This window comes from Abramis brama (genome assembly GCF_963993115.1).
Source record: "Abramis brama genome assembly, chromosome: 2".
In the NCBI taxonomy this organism is placed as follows: Eukaryota; Metazoa; Chordata; class Actinopteri; order Cypriniformes; family Leuciscidae; genus Abramis; species Abramis brama.
The window spans coordinates 9,824,616-9,842,559 of record NC_139964.1 but is presented as its reverse complement, the minus strand read 5'-3'; the positions used below and the strand labels follow the sequence as shown (position 1 = coordinate 9,842,559).

The window sequence follows — 17,944 nt, the reverse complement described above, 5'->3', positions numbered from 1 at the left end:
CCTAAAGTATTTTTTCATGTTCCAAAGGCTGTAGTGCTTTCCTAGTGATCAGACCGACTTACTACAGGTGGAATTTTGACAATACCTCCTTTACTGTACGTACAATAAACAAATACATTTAAGAAAAAATTACAGTAATTCCCCTAAAGTATTTTTTCCTGTTCCAAAGGCTGTAGTGTTTTCCTACAGACCAGGCTGACTTACTACAGGTGAAATTTTGACAAAAAGTCCCTTACTGTACGTACAGTTGACAAATATGTTTTTTTTTGAAATTACTGTAATTCACCCTAAGTATTTTTTCGTGTTCCAAAGGGTGTAGTGCTTTCCTAGTGACCACACCGACTTACTACAGGTAAAATTTTGACAATACCTCCTTTACTGTACAATTATCAAATATTTTTATGTAATAAACATTATTACATGTGTTTATTACATATGCTTATATAATAAACTGTAATTCACCTATAGTGTTTTTTATATATATATTCCAAAGATTGTAGTGCTTTCCTAGTGACCACACTGACTTACTCCAGGTGAAATTTTGACAATACCTAATTATACTGTTTTACATAATAATATATATAATAACTGTAATTCACTAAAGGGGGTTTTGTTTGTTTAAGGTTGTAGTACATTAATAGGGGCTACATTATTATTAACAGTAGTGACTGAACCTGTATGCATTGGTGCAGCAAATCTGACAGATAACGAACAGCAAGATCATGGAGGCATTCAAGATACTGTACAGTGCACTGTTTTATTTCTATTATCTTTCTAATTGTTCCACTGAGATTATACATAAAAGTTGTAATTAATTCCTTGTGGTTAGAGTAAAATTTCAATATCACCTCTTTAAAATTTAGCTGTTGTTGATCCTCTCTTGGTTTAAGTTGTTCTTATATTATCATAAACCCTTTAACTGATTGTTTTGTCAAGTACTTTTTACTTTACTATATTTTCTTTTAGAGAAGTGACATAAAAGTTTAAGTAAAACAAATGTGTGTGTTTGAATACAATTTTTTCAAATGTTTCCAGTCAGGACTACTTTGGGTAAACAAAAATATTTAAGCAATTGAACATTTTATTCAATATTTATTCATTGCATTATGTAATTGGTTAACACACATAACTATAACTGTTAGTGGTTTGTTACATAATTAATCCTTGTCATGTTTACCAACGTGAACAGTGCCAAAGATGGTACCCAATCACTGTTAAAAAATCCCCGTGAAATTTACGGTAAAAAACCGTCAGCTTGGTTGCCAGTATTTTACCGTAAAAATTATGGTAGCAACCTTACTTTAAAAAAAAAAAAAAAACCTTCAGCAGGATTTAAAAGTGTGGTAAAAAAACATTGGCTGTGGTTCCCAGTACTTTACCATAAAAAAAAAATACAGTAGGAACCTTTTAGTTTGCACGGGACAATCATTATAGAACATAAACCGATAAGTGTCATCACTAAATTTCACTGAAATATTAAAGTCCGCTTAAAATCTTTGTAATATATTGATAATCATCATAATAAGACGGGTGGTAAAAAAGAAAAACAAAAAATGATTCAAGTATACCATTAGTTTTTCACAAACTGAGGCACATGTTAATACCAATAAGGTGCACAGTGTCATACACACAAACACAAAACACCATCATGGTGACACACACATGACTCCAAATAATCCCATAAACATTCATTAAACAATATATGATGTAAAATAAACCCCAAATGTATAAAACTGATAACAAAAACCAAGAAGAAACATAATTATTTAAATGAAATAGCATCAAATGTGAAGTGTCACACAGGGAATTATGGGAATGTCCATTTAGAGAAACAACAGGAACAGAAAAAAGAGACGAGCAGAAACACAAGAACTACAACTGACTTCAGCCAGTCTTAGATGAAATCCACTGAAGAGAAAAGAAGACATTAAATCTGTGAAGATCTCAGCAGAGGAGGATTAAACAACTCCACAAACAGCTTCACTTATTACTAACCAGAATGACTTTATTTCTGTCAGACGTCTACAGTTCTGTTTGAGAATTAACAGAGGTTTAGATGTTGATGATTTATTGTTTCATTTGAAGTCACCATGATGGAGATCAGTGACTGCTTTAGTTGGGCTCTTGACCCTTGACTTTCTGACATTAGTTTTTCTCTGCCTGCCGTAACTCTGTGTTTATAAGACATGTTGATTATGGCTAGGAAATCAGAGAGAAAATGAATCATGTGATGTTAATTATGTATCAATGATGGCAATCACCATGTTTGATTTGCGGAGCTCTTATAGAGTCTTACCATTGATTTTATGTGTCATTACTTTTACATTATTGATTTTAGTAGCTCTATGATTCTAGCATATGATCCATCAGTGTTGTGATAATCAGAAGATTTTTTTAAACTTTGTGCACGATTAAGGTTTGAACTACTATATCTTTCAGACACACACAGACATCAAGAATCAGCGTATGAATCTCAACAATGGTGATGATAAAAGTGCAGTGCACTTGATGAAGCCTCCAATCAAAACTCATCAGTATCTCCCAGCATGCATTGCAGCAGGACTACGTTATGCTGAATTGCCTTAGTATTTTCTTTTATTATTATATCTGCTTTTATTTTTGATGTTGTTTTTGTTGCAGCTTTTTAGTAGCTTGTTTTGTGACGTTCAGAGTTTTGTCTGATTATTTTGTTGATTGTCACCGTTGTTGAGATTCATACGCTGATTCTTGATCTCTGTGTTGGTTTAACTCAACCACAGCTCCAATTTTTTTTTCTTCACTGTGTATATATTAAAGTTCCTCAGATTATCTGTTGCTCATTGCTGGCTCACAGAGATATTATACAAAAAAATATGAATTATATTAAAATTATAACTCTGCTCATAAGTGAAAGATAAGACTTTTCATGAGATCACTGAATCAGGCCATTACATGATAATTATGTTATCAGTAACCTGCCAACACCACCTGGTCACATTTTTACTCTGATTTTGATTGATTGCCTTAACATTTGTGTTATATAAACACACAGTTAAGGCACTCAGAGTAAATCTAAAGTTAGAAAGTCAAGGGTCAAGAGCCCAACTAAAGCAAACACTCATCTCCACAATGGTAACTTCAAACTTTATTATTTTCAGTAAAACATCAACGTCTGAACCTCAAGTAATTCTCAATAATAAATGTTATTATGACAAATTGGTTTGTAATACAGTATTTTTTTAGATTACAGGAAACCACAGCTGGCAGGGTTTTTTTTTTTTTTTTTTTACATAAAAGTTCAGTTCAATGTTCAATGCCCTAAAACCTAAAATATTACTACCGTATTTTTTACGGTAAAGCACTTGCAAGCTGCTAGTTTTTTACCGTAAACTTTAGTTTAGTGCCGTAAAAGCAAAAAAAGATTCTACCGTATTTTCTACGGTGAAGTACTGGCAACCACAGCTGCCAGTTTTTTTCCGTAATATTTACATCACTGCCGAAAAACCTAAAATATTACTACCATATTTTTTTACGGTAATTTGCTTGCAACCAGCTGACAGTTTTTTACCGTAAACTTTAGTTAAAATAAAAACATATATATTTCTACCGTATTTTTTACGGTAAAGTACTGGCAACCAAGTAATGTTTTTTTTACCGTAATTTTTAGTTCGATGATGTAAAACTTTGTAAAATTAGTAAACAATTGCTACCATATTTTTTACGGTAAGGTACGGTAAATGCAACGGTACGTTTTTTTTTTACAGTGTACTTCCAAAATCCGTACATTTAACAGTATATTAATGTAAAAATACATGAAATGTCCCGTGAAAGCTATTCCAGTTTTTCACTGTATATAGTAAGGGTACTTACCATTAAGGAATTTACATTTTTTTTTCGTTGATATTTTACAGTTTTTTACTGTTAACGAACATTTTGTTACGATGTTCGTAATGTTACGAACATTTTTTACAGTGTATGCTGCATTGGACTATCACCAGACAAGCTACCTGAAAAAAGATGCCCAATGGTTGTGCTGACTGTGTACCTTAAACAGTGGAACATCAAAAGAATATCTGCTGAAACTTCTGCTTTATTGTCCTTGTTTCAGTATGGATTACCACTGTATATCTGTATTTTGGGACTTACAGTTAAAGACCCAAGGACCAGATATGATTTATTAGGACCAGGAGTTAGAAGTGCACTCAATTTAAGACAAGAGTCAGAATTATAATAAATTAAAGGAAATTTTACTGAAGAATGTTTGCAGTTTCATCAGGCAGAAGTCAAGAATCAGAACCAGTGATCAAAAGTAGGCCGCGTCCCCTTAGATTTACAAAAATCACAGCAATTATACCCTTCACCAAGGTCTAAGCTTTGTCATTGCTTCAGGTTGAATGATTCTGATTGGCTAATAAATAATCACACATTTTCTACACATAGATAGACTGAAGCATATCTCCATCAATTATGCGGCTGACATTCGGACCCTGAATTTAGGCACGTCGTGACCTTCCACACTTGTATTGATTGTAATGAATAGTAATTGGACCAATTTTTGAGTCTCCAGTCTAGGACCAACTCTATAGCGCCACTACCAGTTAAAAAAATCAACATTAAAAGGATTATAGCTTTTGAACCCTTTGATCTAGATGTGAATGTAAATAGATGTAAAATGAAACTTAGTACACCTGATTCCACTCATTATGGTGATAACAATCAATATCTAACATTAAGACTCTGCCGATTACAGTAGTGGCCATTTTGAAAAGTACAGTGTTAATTTTTTTGTGCTACTCCTCATTCAAATTTTGTTCAATTTTTACAAAAATTGGCTCAGATGATCTTTGGACCAAGCCACACTGAAGTGACTGAACAGATTTTTTTTATTTTTGCTATCGTTCCTGATATACATTTCTCCAAATTTGACCTGTATTTGTTGCCTTATGGTAGTTAGCTTAGCATGCTAATTGGTTAGCATGCTAACCTGATGCCATTCTTTCTAATGTGGCTCTTCAGCTATCAGGATAACCATAAACTACATTAGCATTAAGCTAACTTAACTTGCTAACTTAACTAATCTGGTTAACATGCCTTTGTGTGCTCATTCTTACACTTAAGCCTCTCCTTGGCAGCTTGGTAAGACAGTGTCATCTAAGTGGTGCAAGCTGCTAAACCACATGCCACGAGCCCTGAACCATTCCGGTTGTGGGTTTGAATCCTGTGTGGCTCATTCCCAGACCGCAAGAGGTATTGTGGCCTTAAGTGGTGTAAAAGTTGCTTCTGTTGCAGACATGGTGTCTATATGTGAGCGAACTCAATAAATACAGCATGCAGCAAATTTATACAAAAATTATTCATTTTGAATTGCTTCTCACTTGAACTACTGGACCTTCTTCATCTTGCCAAAAGTGCAACTTCCCAGTGGCGCAATGATATGAGTGACAGGTATCTGACCCAGAGATAATGGGTTCGAGCCCCGCGTGGGATGATTTAAAAAAAATTGTGTGTAATGTTGTGTCATGTCGATTCCTTTATTATTCAACGTTGTACTAATCTTTCTTCCTTTTGGATTAATATATATATCTTCTTCATTATATGTTCATTCTCATCTGAACTTCTGTTCATTATGAGTTCATTTTCACCTATACTTCTAAACCAGCTCTTTTTTCTTCAATTTCTGCTGTTTTTACTATTACTGCTCTTACTGCTGCTTCAGGGGCTTGGCCCCGTATCGCTGCTTGCAGCTATATTTCCACTTGTTCCTTAACATGTAACCAAGAATACTAACACACACAGACATAGTTTCTTCAAGATTGGATTTGGTGAGGAGGAGAGTCTTCTCAAAACATTAATATAACATGTTATTTATCTCAAGGAGAGGATACTTTAAATCTAACTGTAAAGTAAAGACTTTAACTAAGAAATGGTCTCTCAACTATAGGTTTCAATGACTCCTGAGACCATTGCTATCAGGGTAGCCTAGAAAAGCAGATGGATGTAGTGACACCTGTTAAAGAAGTCCATATTTCATCTCTGGAAGCCAGGCTAAATAAACAAGCACTGTTACTGCATTCCGGGCATGGGCCAGACCCTTACGTTACACCTCAGATATCAAATACAGACTTATATTTAAATGATACATGAAATAACAATTTCGATAATCACACTGATAATTTATATAACAAAGTAAAATCTCATAAGCCTAGAGAAGTCATTCAACTCATTTGATATATAGAAGGAAAACTATTGATTAATACCTTGATTATAATCACTCATTAGATATACATTGAAGCAGCAGTGTGTTCCAGAATCCACTTCTTCAGGACTTCATAACAAAAACGTAACTTCAATAATTACAATGGGGCAATAAGGGCGTTGCTTATTTATAACATTGAAAATATTATTAACCTAAAATATCTGCTATTTTTAATCAATGAAAGAATTGTGTTGTACAAGGAACAGCCGTTCTAATACATACTTTTACCTAATACATTTATCAAAGTTAATTGAGTAGAGCGATCACTGGGAACATACTATAACCTTTGGAACATGAAAAAAGGAGAAATTACAGTAACTTTTTAATAATAATATGTTTGTACTATACTTACAGTAAGGTATTGGCAGTATTTAACAAGTAGTAAGTCAGTCTGATCACTATGAAAGCACTACAACCTTTGGAATATCTAAAAAACACTATAGGTGAATTACTGTAATTTATTTTTAATTAATATTTGTATACTGAACGTACAGTAAGGGAGGTATTGTCAAAATTCCACCTGGAGTAAGTCAGTCTGGTCACTAGGAAAGCACTACAGCCTTTGGAACAGGAAAAAATACTTTAGGTGAATTACTGTATTTTTTTCTTAAACTTATTTGTTTATTGTATGTATAGTAAAGGAGGTATTGTCAAAATTCCACCTGGAGTAAGTCAGTCTGGTCACTAGGAAAGCACTACAGCCTTTTGAACATGAAAAAATACTTTAGGGGAATTACTGTAATTTTTTCTTAAACTTATTTGTTTATTGTACGTACCGTAAAGGAGATATTGTCAAAATTCCACCTGCAGTAAGTCAGTCTGATCACTAGGAAAGCACTACAGCCTTTGGAACAGGAACAAATACTTTAGGTGAATTACAGTAATTTTTTTATAAACATATTTGATTATTGTACATACAGTAAAGGATATATTGTCAAAATTCCACCTGTAGTAAGTCAGTGTGGTCACTAGGAAAGCACTACAGCCTTTGGAACAGGAAAAAATACTTTAGGTGAATTACTATAATTTTTTCTTAAACTTATTTGTTTATTATACGTACAGTAAAGGAGGTATTGTCAAAATTCCACCTGGAGTAAGTCAGTGTGGTCACTAGGAAAGCACTACAGCCTTTGGAACATGAAAAAATACTTTAGGGGAATTACTGTAATTTTTTCTTAAACGTATTTGTTTATTGTACGTACAGTAAGGGAGTTATTGTCCAAATTTCACCTGGAGTAAGTCAGTGTGGTCACTAGGAAAGCACTACAGCCTTTGAAACAGGAAAAAATAGTTTAGGGGAATTACAGTAATTTTTTCTTGGACTTATTTGTTTATTGTACGTACAGTAAGGGAGTTATTGTCCAAATTTCACCTGGAGTAAGTCAGTGCGGTCACTAGGAAAGCACTACAGCCTTTGGAACAGGAAAAAATACTTTAGGGGAATTACTGTAATTTTTTCTTGAACTTATTTGTTTATTATACGTACAGTAAAGGAGGTATTGTCAAAATTCCACCTGGAGTAAGTCAGTCTGGTCACTAGGAAAGCACTACAGCCTTTTGAACATGAAAAAAATACTTTAGGGGAATTACTGTAATTTTTTCTTAAATGTATTTGTTTATTGTACGTACAGTAAAGGAGGTATTGTCAAAATTCCACCTGTAGTAAGTCAGTGTGGTCACTAGGAAAGCACTACAGCCTTTGGAACAGGAAAAAATACTTTAGGTAAATTACTATAATTTTTTCTTAAACTTATTTGTTTATTATACGTACAGTAAAGGAGATATTGTCAAAATTCCACCTGGAGTAAATCAGTCTGGTCACTAGGAAAGCACTACAGCCTTTGGAACAGGAAAAAATACTTTAGGGGAATTACTGTAATTTTTTCTTAAATGTATTTGTTTATTGTACGTACAGTAAAGGAGATATTGTCAAAATTCCACCTGTAGTAAGTCAGTGTGGTCACTAGGGAAGCACTACAGCCTTTGGAACAGGAAAAAATACTTTAGGTGAATTACTATAATTTTTTCTTAAACTTATTTGTTTATTATACGTACAGTAAAGGAGGTATTGTCAAAATTCCACCTGGAGTAAGTCAGTCTGGTCACTAGGAAAGCACTACAGCCTTTGGAACAGGAAAAAATACTTTAGGGGAATTACTGTAATTTTTTCTTAAATGTATTTGTTTATTGTACGTACAGTAAAGGAGGTATTGTCAAAATTTCACCTGTAGTAAGTCAGTGTGGTCACTAGGAAAGCACTACAGCCTTTGGAACAGGAAAAAATACTTTAGGTGAATTACTATAATTTTTTCTTAAACTTATTTGTTTATTATACGTACAGTAAAGGAGATATTGTCAAAATTCCACCTGTAGTAAGTCAGTGTGGTCACTAGGGAAGCACTACAGCCTTTGGAACAGGAAAAAATACTTTAGGTGAATTACAGTAATTTTTTCTTAAACGTATTTGATTATTGTACGTACAGTAAAGGAGGTATTGTCAAAATTCCACCTGGAGTAAGTCAGTCTGGTCACTAGGAAAGCACTACAGCCTTTTGAACATGAAAAAATACTTTAGGGGAATTACTGTAATTTTTTCTTGAACTTATTTGTTTATTGTACGTACAGTAAAGGAGGTATTGTCAAAATTCCACCTGTAGTAAGTCGGTCTGATCACTAGGGAAGCACTACAGCCTTTGGAACAGGAAAAAATACTTTAGGTGAATTACTGTAATTTTTTCTTAAACTTATTTGTTTATTGTACTTACCGTAAAGGAGATATTGTCAAAATTCCACCTTTAGTAAGTCAGTCTGATCACTAGGGAAGCACTACAGCCTTTGGAACAGGAAAAAATACTTTAGGTGAATTACAGTACATTTTTTATAAACATATTTGATTATTGTACATACAGTAAAGGAGATATTGTCAAAATTCCACCTGTAGTAAGTCAGTGTGGTCACTAGGAAAGCACTACAGCCTTTGGAACAGGAAAAAATACTTTAGGGGAATAACAGTCATTTTTTCATAAACATATTTGATAATTGTACGTACAGTAAAGGAGGTATTGTCAAAAATTCATGTGTAGTAACTCAGTCTGGTCACTAGGAAAGCACTACAGCCTTTGGAACAGGAAAAAATACTTTAGGTGAATTACAGTAAATTTTTTATAAACATATTTGATTATTGTATGTACAGTAAAGGAGGTATTGTCAAAATTTCACCTGTAGAAAGTCAGTCTGGTCATTAGGAAAGCACTACAGCCTTTGGAACATGAACAAATACTTTAGGTGAATTACAGTAAATTTTTTATAAACATATTTGATTATTGTACATACAGTAAAGGAGATATTGTCAAAATTCCACCTGTAGTAAGTCAGTGTGGTCACTAGGAAAGCACTACAGCCTTTGGAACAGGAAAAAATACTTTAGGTGAATTACAGTAATTTTTTCTTAAACGTATTTGTTTATTGTACGTACAGTAAAGGAGGTATTGTCAAAATTCCACCTGGAGTAAGTCGGTCTGGTCACTAGAAAAGCACTACAGCCTTTGGAACAGGAAAAAATACTTTAGGGGAATTACTGTAATTTTTTCTTGAACTTATTTGTTTATTGTACGTACAGTAAAGGAGGTATTGTCAAAATTCCACCTGTAGTAAGTCAGTCTGATCACTAGGGAAGCACTACAGCCTTTGGAACAGGAAAAAATACTTTAGGGGAATAACAGTCATTTTTTCATAAACATATTTGATAATTGTACGTACAGTAAAGGAGGTATTGTCAAAAATTCATGTGTAGTAACTCAGTCTGGTCACTAGGAAAGCACTACAGCCTTTGGAACAGGAAAAAATACTTTAGGTGAATTACAGTAAAATTTTTATAAACATATTTGATTATTGTATGTACAGTAAAGGAGGTATTGTCAAAATTCCACCTGTAGTAAGTCAGTGCGGTCACTAGGAAAGCACTACAGCCTTTGGAACATGAAAAAATACTTAGGGTGAATTACAGTAATTTAAAAAAAAAACATAATTTGTCAACTGTGCGTACAGTAAGGGACTTTTTGTCCAAATTTCACCTGTAGCAAGTCAGTGTGGTCACTAGGAACATGCTACAACCTTCGGATAGTAAAAAAATCCCTTTGGTGAATTAATGTAATTTTATTCTAAAAATATTTATGTACATTATGTAAAGTGAGGCAGGTTTCCTAAACACAATCATTATAATGCATTTTTTATTGTTGCTAAAGTGCAATCAATAGCATTAGAACACATAATGTGAGAGAGATTTGCTGGTACATCTGTACTTTGCAAAAACGTAGTTTGTCTGTTTGCACACAATGGAAAAAAATAGACCTTTTTAGACGGTCCCTAATCTTCTTTACCACACACATTGAATGTTCAGTGAACAGTCGCAACTTTGTATGCCATTAAAACAATATTTGCCCGTTTTGATTGATTGTGGAGAGTGTTGTAGTTCACCATCTTTGTCCTAAAGATCCTGTAGCTGCTTTTATTTAGCAAAAATGTGCTTTATTGCGCTTGTTATTGAGACGTGAAAGTGCGAATGTGCGAATATAAAACCAACTTTACCTAAGTCTGACTGGGATCAACTTACCCCTAGCCTGGGGCAAGTTGAGTCACATGAACACAGGTCATATTTTCAAGGCTCTTTGTCATAGGTGCATTTTTTAATTTTCAGTTTATAGGCAACATCCCAAATTAACAGTGGATGTCCTCATTGTACTTCTGTCTCAATTTCCCTTGGCTTGAGATCCACATAAGTAAAAACTGGCTCATCTTACCCCACTCTCCCCTACAAATAATTATTACCCAAACACAATTTAACACAAACTGCATGATACCAGTGCTCTGTCAAAACGTCAGTAATTATTTAATGCCATATTACAAGACGGAGGCATTCTTACACAAAAACAAACAAACTGCACAAACTTTCCATTTGCATCTGAAATTTAACTCAAACAGTTTAGTTACTTTCTCAGACAGGTCCCTCACTCCGGTAACTGTCCATGCTGGATCTGTCGCTGTTGTTTTAAAAAGTAATCACGGAAAGCAAAACAAGGCATTAGCATGACCGCATCCAGCTAGCCAGGCCGATAGACGCTGTCTGATAGAGATGTGCGCGCCTCGGCTCGGGCACGCGCAGCTTGGGGCGCTAAAAAGAAGCGCCCATAGCTGACTAGATTTGAGCTCGCTGATTGGCTACAGTTTATGTCAAACATGTATATCTTAAATCAGCAATTGGCTAAGCTGCTTCACAGACCCGCCTTCCTGGGGCGCTTTCTCCCAGCGCCCCAGAGCTGATGAGACGTGGGGGATGTGTAGAAAAAGCAGATATTTTGAATTTCTATCATATTTTTCACATATACTGGATGTATTTAATATCTCAAACACACAAATACTGAGGAGGAGGGAGGAGGAGGGGGGGGGGGGGGGGGCCGCCCCTGCTCTCCTGACTGCTTTGTACATAGATATCATATAAAGGCTAGATGTCTCGTCCGCGCTGCTGGCCAATGGAGCTCGACATCCGCACACGGGGTGCTCGCTCACTCATATCATAACATGGTGCATGTACTTTTAAATAACCATAACTTGCTCAATTTTCTACCGATTTTCAAACGGTTTGGTTTGTTATAAACGTCAGAGATGTAGCTATTATACTGCATACATATGAATAATTATGTTCAAAATGTTTAAGCATTCAGAATTATAGCCACGTTAATAACGTTTGTAAGAAACCAAACCGTTTGTAAATCCGTCCAGATTTCAGCGAGATAAGAGGATTTGTGTGCGTGCTGCTCACTCACCTTAATTCACAGAGCCCTGTCCTAAGATGGCCGCCGGTGATGCCGGAAGTGACTCCGCCTTAAGACATCTAGCCTTTATATGATATCTATGGCTTTGTACGCAAATGGCGGATTATGACTGGTCAGATCGCCTGTCAATCAAACTCCCTGCGAAGGGCCGATTCAGGGGCACGTTCAAGTTCAAAACGGTGCGCAACGTTTTGCTACCGTTTCCGGGTTGAACGTCATGTTTCCTGGAAACGGCGTGCACCGGTGTGCAACGGGGTTTGAGATACGTTTTCTCTTGTTTGGTGGGTGTGTCAGAACTTCAGTCCAAACAGCAGCAACATGTATAAAGCACGCGGTAGGCCTATTAAAGTGAACTCGCACAATGGTTTCAAGGAAAGTAATGTGTTCGATGCAGCTCGGTATAAGCAACAACTGAGGATATTAGAAGACATGTTTGTCGTAAGTTTTATTGTAAAAATATAAGATATCAACATAATGATGTAGTTGTTTATATTTTTATAAACGTAAGCAATGTATGACATTTGGTATAGAAATAAACATTTGTAATTAAGTGCTTCCTAAAAATGAGAAAGAAAATACAGGGTATTAAAACAGTATGAACTACAAATAAAGAGGCTATGTGTTTTAGTCTGAATTAGGTAAGATGTGTGCTTCCATTTCAGTTTCAGCAATCCTTTCATTCGATTGGGATTTTCTCTTTTGTTCTGGGCGGCAAGTGCATTAACCGTAACATCGGGCATATTTTGTAGTAAACACATATTTATACCTACTTCATCAGGCTCCGAAAATTCTTCACAAAGAACACAATGGCCTTCTCAGCTGCCATAGTTGCAACTCTTGCGTCATCAGAACAGTGTTCAACGCATCACCGTTTCTGTTTAAAAAACGTTGTGCAACGTTTTGTCGGGGCTGAACGCAGCCCAGCTCCAGATATGTTATTTTCTTCTTTCTACCCAACCCCCTTACCTCTTTTTCTCCGAGACAGACTTAGCTTATTCACTTCGCTACCTTTGAGGTAAACGGACGTGCTGAATTATGAAGCAATATAACGACAGTAACAGCCAATGAACTTTATTTGAACTTTTAGTGAACTTGATTACAAAAGTTTTCATCTCTGGAGCCGGGGCTGTTAGTTTATAGTTTTTTTGCCACGAAGCCACTAAAAGGACACGGTGAAGAACAAATATGTGAGCTGGAACGTGGGAGGAAATTCGGGTAATTGCGTTCCTCGCAAATGTTTTGCGTTCCCCCGAGAAACTCAGCTTTCTCTCGCAAAGAACACACAAGTTTGCGTGCGAAGTAACGCAACAGTTTTTTTTTTTTTTTTTTTTTTGTGAGATAATACAAAATAATTGCCGAATAATTTTCCACCACCATGTGGCCTTAGGGTTTCCGCATGTAACATACTTCCATATGTATTGTTGCAGTGCCCTTATATACACGTTTGTACCTAATTTAAAAGAACCTTTGTAAAGGAGACCGTCCCAGTGTCAGTTTTTGTACCTTTTTTTCTGTTTTTTTTGTGCACACACTGTTAACCCTTGCTGTAAAATTCTGACAATATTATACCATTTTCCATTAAAACAGTAATATACCGTAGAAAATAAAAGTAGCCTACAGGAATATACTGTGAATTAACAGCGCTCAAAGTCGACACTCAGAGGCTGTTTTCACAATCACACCCTATACCCTCATTCACTATTCCCTACATTAGTTCACTAATATAGTCCCCTTGAATGAAAAGAAGTGAGTGAATTGAGACACTGATGAACACCTGATAAGCAGAATCACTGAAGGAAGGAGAAACAAGAACAGAAAAAAGAGAAACACAAAAACTACAACTGACTTCTAGCCACACTGAGTGTGAAACCAGTTTACAAACCAGTTCACGATTATTTCTTTCATACATGTACAAAAGTTCTTGTTGAGAATTAACAGAGAATTAGTTATTAATAAAGTTTGTTGTCACCATGATGGAGATCAGTATTTGCTTTAGTTGGTCTCTTGTCCCTTAACTTCTTACCTTTCATCTCTCTCTGACTGCTGTAACAGTGAGTTTATAAAACACATTTGTAATGGCAAGAATAAGTCAAGAGGAAGATGATCAGGTGTTTTTATTTTTTTGTGATGATGTCACAATCATCCTGGACATGCCTGATTTTCAGATTTTTCCTGTATATTGTCATTGAAATTATAGTTATCTCATATTTAGCATATATCTGTGAATCTACAAAATGAAATCAATATTTCTGAAATCAGGTCTTCTGAAAAATAACAATCATATAGTGCATTCAATTTTATTTTACTCCTGCTTGACTCAGACACACACAGATATCAACAATCAGCACATGAATCTCAACAATGGTGAAAAGTTTCATGTCGCAATGCATGCTGGGTTCCAGGATAATATAAAACTCCCAGCATGCACTGCTGCATGAATAATAATAATAATAATAAAAAAGAAATATTGCCACCATTGTTGAGATTAATGTGCTAAATTGTGATATCTCTGTGTTTCTAAAACACAGTGTAGCTCTGTTTCTCTGGTTATGCATCATGTGTTAAAAAAAAAGAGTGATTGTATCTTATTGCTGCGTTTTCACAGTGGTGGTAATGTAACACTTTTTATTTGAGGATTAAACTCTGAATAAGTGAGAATGAATTCCTTAGTGAATGAACAGGCAATATGATGATTTTGTCATCATAATCATTATAACTGCAGTCATTCATAAACTGCGTGTGCACAAGTGTGAGTTGCAAAAACACAGCTCAAGCAGCAAAAGAAAAAATTAATGTTTTAGCATCAGCATCCCAACTAAAGCAAGCACTGATCTCTATAACGGTAACTTCAAACCAAACATTTTCAATTAAACATCTCAATAACAACTTCTGTATGACAGAAATAAAGTCATACTGGTTAATAATAAGTGTAATAATGTGTAATGGCTGGAAGTCAGTTGTAGTTCTTGTGTTTCTCTATTTTCTGTTCTTGTGTTCCTCTTTTCTTCAGTGATTCTGCTTATTAACAGCAGGTGTTCATCACTAATGCTCAACAATCACTTACATATTCCCTTAATTATCTCACTGCATCGTTACTTTTTACTCGTAGTGTGGATTTCCCTGTGGGGTTGAAAGGGTTAACTGTGTAAGATAAAAAAGACACACCCACAAAATGTATTTTAACAGTAATAAACTGTAAGTTATAAAACAGGTTTATACTGGCAACACTGTTGCCAGTAGTTTACTGTAAAATAATTTTTTTTGGGTCACCATTGTGCAGAAGAGTAGAGCCTGTGCTTCAGTCCTGGAGAAGATCTACAAACATTGATGATTTGCTGCATGTTGCTTTATTTAACAGGCGGTGACTGTGTAGTTGCTGATCCAGTGGAAATCTCTTTATGTGTACAATAGTTTTTTAGTGGCCTCAAATGAAAGAAGTTCACAGTAATACTTTGCTCACGTTATAAATGCATTATAAATTTTAGTTAATACATTTAAATGACAGTTGGTCAATTTAAGGCAGTCGGTTTCTGCAAGTGTAATTAGTTCATTTGAATTAGAATTTAGTGCATTTTTACAGAAACAAACTAGATTACAGTAAAGAACTGTACAATTAACAGTATTTTACTGGCAACAGTGTTGCCAGTATTTTACTGTAAAAAAACCCGGTAAGGTCTAACAGTGCAGGGTTTCCGGTCACAGCTGAACACATTGTGAATAGTTTTGTGTAATAATTTATTTATATAGGCCTATAGGCTTTATATATATATATATGCATATACATTACGTAAAAATATATTATCTTGTCCATAATTTACATATATGAAAATATTTATACATTCTCTGTAACCCATGTTCACGTTTTATAACATGGTATTATTGCAATTGTTATAGTAATATATTGATGCTTTTTTAAAGTTATTTTAAAAATAGAAATAAAAGTAGCTTAGACATTTATATAAAGATCTATTGTTTTCGGCCAGATTTGGCAGGTGTGATTTTAAAAACGAGGTATGTTAGAGAGTTAAAGCAACTGCATGAACCATGAATAACCTCAAAAACACAAAAAAGGAGGCTGTATATTAAAAATAAAAAAGTGAGTAACCACATTTCCTTCTGTTCTTCGATAAAACGTGATGAAGATAATCTCAAATCGTTTTACACTAGTACTCGAGTGCTTTATTGCTTGGTGGTTCGCGCGCTCAGATGAGGAACGGACAGGGTCTAAGAGAAAGGGAAACCCCTAAACTATAAAGAACAAAGACAGAGACACGAAACTCCTAAACTAAAGCTCAAAGACAGACTCTACACGAAACCCCGATCACAAGAGACGTGAGTAGCTAGCATTGTATAATTCACTTTAACCAATTTAAATACCTGCTATTAGTTTATAGATTTTTTGCCACGAAGCCACTAAAAGGACAAGGTGAAGAACAAATATGTGAGCTGGAACGTGGGAGGAAATTCGGGTAATTGCGTTCCTCGCAAATGTTTTGCGTTCCCCCGAGAAACTAAGCTTTCTCTCGCAAATAACACACAAGTTTGCGAGCGAAGTAACGCAACAGTTTTTTTTTTTGAGATAATACAAAATAATTGCCGAATAATTTTCCACCACCATGTGGCCTTAGGGTTTCCGCATGTAACATACTTCCGTATGTATTGTTGCAGTGCCCTTATATGTACACGTTTGTACCTAATTTAGAAGAACCTTTTTAAAGGAGACCGTCCCAGTGTCAGTTTTTGTACCTTTTTTTCTGTTTATTTTTTTTTTGTGCACAGGGTTTCCGGTCACAGCTGAACACATTAGTTTTGTGTAATAATTTATTCATATATAGGCTATATATATATATATATATATATATATATGCATATACATTACGTAAAAATATATTATCTTGTCCATAATTTACATATATGAAAATATTTATACATTCTCTGTAACCCATGTTCACGTTTTATAACATGGTATTATTGCAATTGTTACAGTAATATATTGATGCTTTTTTAAAGTTATTTTAAAAATAGAGATAAAAGTAGCTTAGACATTTATATAAAGATCTATTGTTTTCGGCCAGATTTGGCAGGTGTGATTTTAAAAACGAGGTATTAGAGAGTTAAAGCAACTGCATGAACCATGAATAACCTCAAAAACACAAAAAAAGGAGGCTGTATATTAAAAATAAAAAAGTGAGTAACCACATTTCCTTCTGTTCTTCGATAAAACGTGATGAAGATAATCTCAAATCGTTTTACACTAGTACTCGAGTGCTTTATTGCTTGGTGGTTCGCGCGCTCAGATGAGGGACGGACAGGGTCTAAGAGAAAGGGAAACCCCTAAACTATAAAGCTCAAAGACAGCGACACGAAACTCCTAAACTAAAGCTCAAAGACAGAGACACGAAACTCCTAAACTAAAGCTCAAAGACAGACTCTACACGAAACCCCGATCACCAGAGAGGTGAGTAGCTCTAGCATCGTATAATTCACTTTAACCAATTTAAATCTGCTATTAGTTTATAGATTTTTTTTTTTGCCACGAAGCCACTAAAAGGACACGCTGAAGAACAAATATGTGAGCTGGAACGTGGGAGGAAATTCGGGTAATTGCGTTCCTCGCAAATGTTTTGCGTTCCCCCGGGAAACTTAGCTTTCTCTCGCAAAGAACACAAAGTTCTGCGAGCGAAGTAACGCAACAGTTTTTTTTGTGAGATAATACAAAATAATTGCCGAATAATTTTCCACCACCATGTGGCCTTAGGGTTTCCGCATGTAACATACTTCCGTGTATTGTTGCAGTGCCCTTATAGCCTATGTATACGTTTGTACCTAATTTAGAAGAACCTTTTTAAAGGAGACCGTCCCAGTGTCAGTTTTTGTA

The 17,944-nt window shown here is 35.1% G+C and overlaps 1 protein-coding gene and 1 long non-coding RNA gene across 2 annotated transcripts in view; one reads left to right on the top strand and one right to left on the bottom strand.

The window, feature by feature from the left end:
• Nucleotides 1–9,194: 9,194 nt before the first annotated feature.
• On the bottom strand, nucleotides 9,195–9,639 carry LOC311077654. The gene is made up of 3 exons (XR_014604954.1): nucleotides 9,597–9,639; nucleotides 9,455–9,494; nucleotides 9,195–9,352 (listed from the first exon to the last, which is right to left on the bottom strand). It is a non-coding gene; the product is annotated as an uncharacterized lncRNA (long non-coding RNA).
• Nucleotides 9,640–17,321: 7,682 nt separating this feature from the next.
• Nucleotides 17,322–17,944, top strand: part of LOC311077627 (caspase b-like) — a 28,427-nt gene continuing 27,804 nt past the window's right edge. The window contains exon 1 of the mRNA XM_084106205.1: nucleotides 17,322–17,524. The gene's annotated coding sequence lies outside the window, so the exon portion shown is untranslated. The remainder of the gene's footprint in view (nucleotides 17,525–17,944) is intronic.